This window comes from Silene latifolia, chromosome Y, assembly GCF_048544455.1.
Source record: "Silene latifolia isolate original U9 population chromosome Y, ASM4854445v1, whole genome shotgun sequence".
In the NCBI taxonomy this organism is placed as follows: Eukaryota; Viridiplantae; Streptophyta; class Magnoliopsida; order Caryophyllales; family Caryophyllaceae; genus Silene; species Silene latifolia.
In genome coordinates this window covers 424,224,340-424,231,851 of record NC_133538.1, presented here as the reverse complement: position 1 = coordinate 424,231,851, position 7,512 = coordinate 424,224,340, and the positions used below count along the sequence as shown (strand labels likewise).

The 7,512-nt window shown below is 35.6% G+C and overlaps 1 non-coding gene across 1 annotated transcript; it reads left to right on the top strand.

The window, feature by feature from the left end:
• Positions 1-6,187: 6,187 nt before the first annotated feature.
• On the top strand, positions 6,188-6,294 carry LOC141636372 (small nucleolar RNA R71). Its single transcript, XR_012540989.1, has one exon. It is a non-coding gene; the product is annotated as a small nucleolar RNA R71 (small nucleolar RNA).
• Positions 6,295-7,512: the final 1,218 nt, after the last annotated feature.

Here is a 7,512-nt window from a genome sequence, read left to right as displayed (position 1 = left end):
TGCTCATCTTAATAGCACTCCTTTGGAGATCGGGCTCCATAGAGAAAATCAAGACGTTCTTGATAGCGGCCGACTCTTTTAGGTAGGCCTCATAGGCTTTCCTTACGGTGGCGGTTGACCTAGTAGTAGGTGTGGTGGGAGCGGCTTCGGTAAGGTAACGAAGCATGTCGTCACCTTCCGCAGCCAAACGGAGTTGCGCATCCCAATCGGCGAAGTTAGAACATTCTTTTCAATTTACATCGATCCATAAAGGATCCGAGCCAAGAAGCATTGGGGAGTGGTGGAGCGTTTGCGCTAGTTGATGCGGATAAAATTGGAGTTGACATTGCAAACTAATCAAATAGACTACAAAATAGAAAATGAAGGAATTGTAAACATTTATCGTTTTAACAAAACTTGTAAATATTTTAAAACAAGTTTTAGCATTTATATAGTGACCTTTACCCAACTATAATAAATGATTCCGAGACCCAAAATTCATATTAACTTGGATGTGAGCAACCGGGCCCTCTACACCTTTACTAATATAACTTGGTGGGTCAACCCTCTTAATCGATTCTACATTTAGAACTCTCGGTCGATGATTTTACATTAAATTCATCTTTAGCCCGAACCTATTGCGGCTACGGTCGCAAAATACCTTCGTTGAGATCAACCAAACTTTCGAAGTGTAATAACTACTTATTACCCCACTTACCCAGCGTCAATAGAAGCACCCCGAAAAATCGTATTGTACCCCTTATGAAATTGAGATTCATGGGCTCCTACTATTTGGTAAGGCTAAGTCTCAATCTTTTAAAAGTAAAGGTCTTGTCAATTTATTATCTATCAATTTTAAGTGAGCTAAAAATCGAATTATCGATAATTATAATTGTCACGGCCGAAGACTCGATATGATGTGCATGTGTTGTTATGGCGATTTCGCAATGCATGCAACATATAATGAAAAATGCAGAGTAATAAATAAATTTCCTAGTATGGCCTTCCTAAAATAGAAAACCAAATAATCTATTACAAATTCGGAAACCAACTCCATTGGTCCCTTAAACTTCAAGTGGCACGCTTCCCAAGGTAACACCGTCTTGATCGGAACGCCTTTCCGATTGGCACCGTCTTGAAGGAACTCCGGAATTACAAATAATAATAAAATACATAGCTATTCCTATAATACATTTGTAATATGAAAACTAGTAAAAATAAAAGTGATACGAGATCACATTAAAATTACAACCGAATCGGTAATCCCTTACATTATGGGTAATACCGATTAAAATTAAGGCCATACTAAGATAAATTACATAATTCAAAATTACATAAATAAAATATGACATTCATCAATGAAATATGCAACATTATTATATGATCTAACATGCCAAATTAAGTGCCGAATTGCCCTATTTAAACCTTATATCGTATATAATCCGATTTTATGGAAATGCGTGATAATAACTTATTAAAATCAAAAATCAATACTTAAATCAAATTTAAGCTCAAGTTAATTACCCTAACTCTATTAGGACTCAAAAGTTAGTCTTTACTCAATTTTTGACAATAATTCAACTTGATTTTCTATTATTGCTTATTTAAACTTCTCATAATCATAACAGTTATGAAATAATTCCCAATAAATCATAAAAATTTGAAAATTTTCGAAATCACATTTTTGTAAATACTGAAATATTATCAATATTCCAAAAACTCAATAAAAGTTTGCCCAAAAAATATTTACAATTTATTTCATTAATAAATCGTATAAAACATAACTTTTACCATTTAATACCAAACTAAACATAAAAATTATGGAAAAATCAAAATCAAAATTTTGAACATTCTTAAATAATTTCCAGAACCTGTAAATGGCAATATTTCAACCAAAAATTTTGAATTAATTTTTATGACTAATAAAGTTGCCTATTTATCGATTTTATCACATAAAAATCAATAAACATACCGAATCAATCAAAATTAATCATGAAACTTTAGATATAATGTTCATATCATATATACAAAATTAGGGAAAAATTTTATGTCATAAAATTCATTTAAGCTATTTTTGCTAAAAATAGTCACTATTTATATCACCATTAAAATTATAAATCATGCATAATAAATCACATTTATCTCAAATTTTATATACAATAATTAAAATATGCATGTGAGGTCATATAAAAATTTCAAGGTCAGATACTATGTTTAACTATTTTTAGTATTTTAAATACCATTTAATCATAAAAATGTAATAAAATTACCTAAAATCATTAAAATGAGCAATAAAATATCATAAATCATAAAAATGACCTAAATACATTTTAGGACCATAATATACAACATGCATTAAGATTTCGTGGCTTTGACTAATAAATCACAAATTTTTAGTTTTAATTAAATTACTAATCACTCGAAAAAACTATAAATCGATTATGCATGCAACATCGTTTGCTCTGATACCAATTGTTGGGTTCATATACTCCTATTTAGACTCATCTAATCATTTTATAAATTACCCATAATTTATATACTAGTGGATCTAGTTGCATGTATAACAAAATAAAAGAGATAAAGAAGAAAACTCGATGTTCTTACATCATATGGACGAATTTAAGGGCACTAGTTTTGGACTCCTTCCAAAACTAGATCTTGAGCTATTACCATTATGGATGATCCTCCAAGAATCTTTATGCATTCAAATGTAGAATGCCTCCTTTTAGTTGCACCCACGACTATCCCAAAACACTAATAACTTATTAACTAGATAATGTATATTAGTAACCTTAAATTTTAGATCTAATATAAATATTAATACTACAATAGTATTTTTATGATGATATTAGATTATAGAACAAATTATATACATAAACAATTTTATGGGAGAAAGCAAGAAAAGAGAGCATAAGAGATTCTCTATTAAAAGAAAAATGATAATCAATCTACTCAAGCATGCTCACATTTTTGGACGGTTCACTTGAGTATATATGGGTCCATTTTTATCTTATAATATTTATCCCACAAATGCTTAATAGTCCTATGTTTAATTATCTTACATAATCAAGTATTAATTTAATCACATAACAATTATGTGACAAATTAATAAACATATATTCACTCAATTTATTGAGTAATATTTTACCATTATATGAACATATAATGGGTCCCATAATAGCTAGTTAGTTAAATTTACAACCTCTTGTAAATGTAAATAACTAATTACCTCTACCTCGAAATATTTATAAAACCTCAACATAATTTAGTAAATTAATATATTAATCCACTAAATCAAATCTTATTTAATCACATTACAATAAGATACAAAATCCAACTCATATAAATATGGGATTAATTAATCCGTATCGAATACAATTAATTAATTATTTATTTGGGTCTCATCCTTTAGGTGTGACCTTAAGGGATCAACTGATCACCACCGTCAAACGACAGTAATGTCAAACTCTAGTTAGCCAATCATTACTGATTAATGTTGATCAGTTGACTATATAATTTATCCTCCCTTCCGTATTCTTAATTTGAGATTTAAATATGTGATCGCACTACTGTTGAGGACACATAATCCAACAACAACAACTCGTGGTGATTCCAAAGCATATTTGGAATTCGTCACTGATTATTTCATCCAATCACGACACATTAATACTAACTCAAATATCACACAATTATTTCATCCAAACATTACACATACTGTTTCATCCGAACATTACACATATCATTCCATCCTACATCAAACTTTATGCAAGGCAATTCAACTATGGCGTCAATCTATACCTATACAAAATCAACACATTATTCCGCGGTTACTTACGCACATGCAAAATTAATTATCCTACTTATGTTTACACTACACTAAGCATCCATCTAACAATAAACTATCATATATCACTCAAGTTTGCTAAAAATTTCAAACATGTCACAACATTTCATCAACCAAATATCTAACATAATTATGACATATCACAAAAATACGCAACAACATTCGTCCATTACATTCCCAAACATCACTTGTCAACTTATACTAATTAGAACGCATATAAAGACTCGACTCACAGCTTATTATTATCATCACATTATCCAATACTCGTACGCAACTACTGTCACATTCACCATCTTTATCACATCCACACACACTTTCCACAATTCACAACCCTTCACCGTTCATCGTTACTATATGCACGCATTAGACATTATCATAGACTCCACCATAACTATTTCTAACCTATTGATCATACACATCCATGCACACAATTCCCGACTCGATATCCCCATTCCCAGTGACTGGTTTAAGCATATTTGGGCCATGATTTTGAAATAAGGGCACCTTCCTACCCAAAATCAAGCATCAGCCGGGTCTCCCAACATACATAAACCAGGTTCATTTTATTAGAATCACTAACTTTTTTGGGCTCATTAGTTACAGGTTCCAAAATCGTCGCTCTGATACAACTTTGTAACACCCACATGTACGAAGGAGCCTTAACAAGACTTTCCCTAGCAGATAAGGGCGTTACCATCTCGGTTGCCCGAGGACAGTAATTATCAAATGTCGATAAAAGAATTGTTATATTAAATTACAAGTGATTTAAACAAAAAAAAGGTACAACTCGTGACTACTACCAACTATGTAAAACTATCTCTGTCATGACTCGTGGTAGACTCGCCCCTCCAAGCACTCAACTATGGTCCATACATCAACCTGCTAAGACTGACTGCTCACTATAGTGGATCACGGCAGACACAACATAAGAAGACAGCACAACAATACCACACAAGGTCAGTAACTGAGGTAACAAGTACAAAAGCAGACACAACGAACACAGTAATACACATACACCACAACCTCCAACCAACCACACCTCTCTGACTGCCCGAAGGTCCAGTCCTGCCAGTGGGGGACCGCAGTCGTTCCCACCTAAGCCCCGCTCATCTAATCCGAGCCATAACCCATGTTTCTTAATGTGCACATCCCCTTCTGTGGCAGGTTCCACAGAGGGAGAATTAAGGGCGTGAAGCCAGTCCCGCAAGTGACTCTACTCAGCCGAGGACGCACCTCGAGAACCACAGACAAACAATCACAATGACCAATCATAACTAATCCACAGCACCAGCAACGATACTAAAACCAACTATACAATACAACCGACACACTAGACAACCAACAGTACTGAGTAGGAAAACCTACCTTAAGCAACTCGCAGCAATTCCGCGCACGACCACAAGGTAAAAAGCAACCACCAAAGCCACCTATACAAAGCAATCCGGAGTCAAGACCGCTACCCGACTCAAGCATCCCATCCTTATGGTGTAACCACTCTCAAAGGCCTCAAGGAGATGAACCATGGTGAAGGAGAAGTGAAATGACGGCATCTAGGTTGAGGAATAAAGGTGGAGAAATAATTTGGGTTTCACGATTTTACGATTTATAATTCTCCGCTGAACTCTCGTTACTCGATCGAGTAACCTACTTACTCGATCGAGTGGCCTCTACTCGATTGAGTGCCTAAGCTACTCAATCGTGTAGCCCCCACTAGATCGAGTAACACGAACTCTAAGGCTCACAACGTCGCAAGGTTTAACTCGCAAGGTTTCCGAAGGTCTAGATAGGCGTCTCAGGTCAGTCAACGGGTCTCTAAAAGGACGGGTATTATAGCCTTGTTGTTGAGCTTTATGAGGCGGCACATAAGCTTGTCGTTGCGGTGGAGGTGTTGGATTCAATACATTTTGACTAGTCCGTCTCAAGTTAGGATGAACTCCAGCTTGGTTGTTGTAATAGGAGCCTCCTTGCCTTTATTGTTGAAAGGCATAGACTTGATCCTTCTCAACTAAGCACTCCATTGCAGTATGACCATTTTCGCCAAATCTCTCACATGAGACGGTCTCTTGTCTAGACAACAAGTGAACCGTCTGTTGATTCCCCATGGCCTGTAACTCGAACTTATCAAATCTGGCATTCATAGCTTCCAGCTGAGCCACAAGTGCACTATTATCAGTAGAAACCGTTCTAATACCACTTCTAGGATGCCCATATTCAGCACAATGGGTGGCTATCTCTTCTATAATTCCCCAGCTCTTATCATCATCAATGTTTTTCTGAAATCGACCATTGGCTGCAGCATCCAAAATAGCGTGGTGGTCATCATACAACGCATTATAGAACTGGTTCCACAAAAACCACTGGTTAAAACCATGATGTGGGACAGACCGAACAAGCTTCTTAAACCGACCCCATGCTTCATACAAATTCTCATCTGGAGTTTGTTTAAAACTCGTAATCTTCCCTCTCATTGCATTAGTTCTTTGTGAAGGGAAGTATCTTTTGTAGAAAGCAAGGGCCAAGGTCTCCCAGTTGGTAATTCCAGTTGCAGTCCTATCCAGATCAGTTAGCCATTCTTGGGCTCCATCAGTAAGAGAAAAATGAAAAAGGACTTCCTTTATCTTATCTTGTGTCACTCCCTTAGTAGCGGGAATGGTATAGCAGTAATCTATAGAGACCTCCATATGCTTCATCGGGTCCTCACTAGCTACTCCACAATACAGGTTTCTTTCCACCAGATTAATGTAAGATGGCCGAATATCAAATGTATTCCCATCTTCCGTTGCAAGATTAAAACCCTTGGGAATAGAGTCAGCTGTAGGCTTGGAATGACTGGCAATATTAGGCATCTTTGCAGATTTGGTTGCAGAAATATAAGTGTCTTCTTCTAAAGACTGGTCTTCTACAAATGTAAAGTTTTCAAGATCAGGTTCAAAAGTACTCAAGGCTTCCTCTTGACGATTCTTTCTCAACAAGTTCTGTCTACGGCGAAAAGTCCGCTCCGATTCAGGATCAGCTGGTACTAATTCTGAGTTGTTAGACCTGGGCATAAACAAAACTAAGAAAGAAAAATAATGAGAACTGTCTCAAGGAATTAGAAATCCCTTGAGACTAAGACAAACCGAAATAAACAAGCAAATAGGCTAATTGCCTCCCCGACAACAGCGCCAAAATTTGACACGGCTGTCGCAACCTTATCAAAAATAAACAAACCAGCTCAACTAATATAGTAGAGGTAAGTCGGGTATCGTACTCCACAGGGAGGCTATTATATCTACTTGTTATCTAGTCCGTCACGGTAGCAGATTGGGAGTGTTTTGGTTTGATTTCTAAACTAATTACTTGAATTAAATGGCAAAAAGAGAGAGAACAAAAACAATAATAAAATGAAATAAGATGTGATTAAATAAAGAGAGAAATGCTAGGATGTCGGTTTACCATGATATCACACAAATCTGTTAATGGTAAGGTTAGTCGGTCTGATGTGAGAAGGGTAAAGGAAAGGTCCTTTCGGTCCGCTGTCCGCACTAAAATACTACTAACTTAGCTTTCACCCTCATTAGTGTAGTCTACTGTTCATAACATGTCTGTTCATTCCAATCTCTCGATCTAGGTCTAAATTTAACCGGATTAACTAGTTTAGAAGCGTGCACTCAACTGAACGATTACAATTAAATTGTTATGAATCAGTT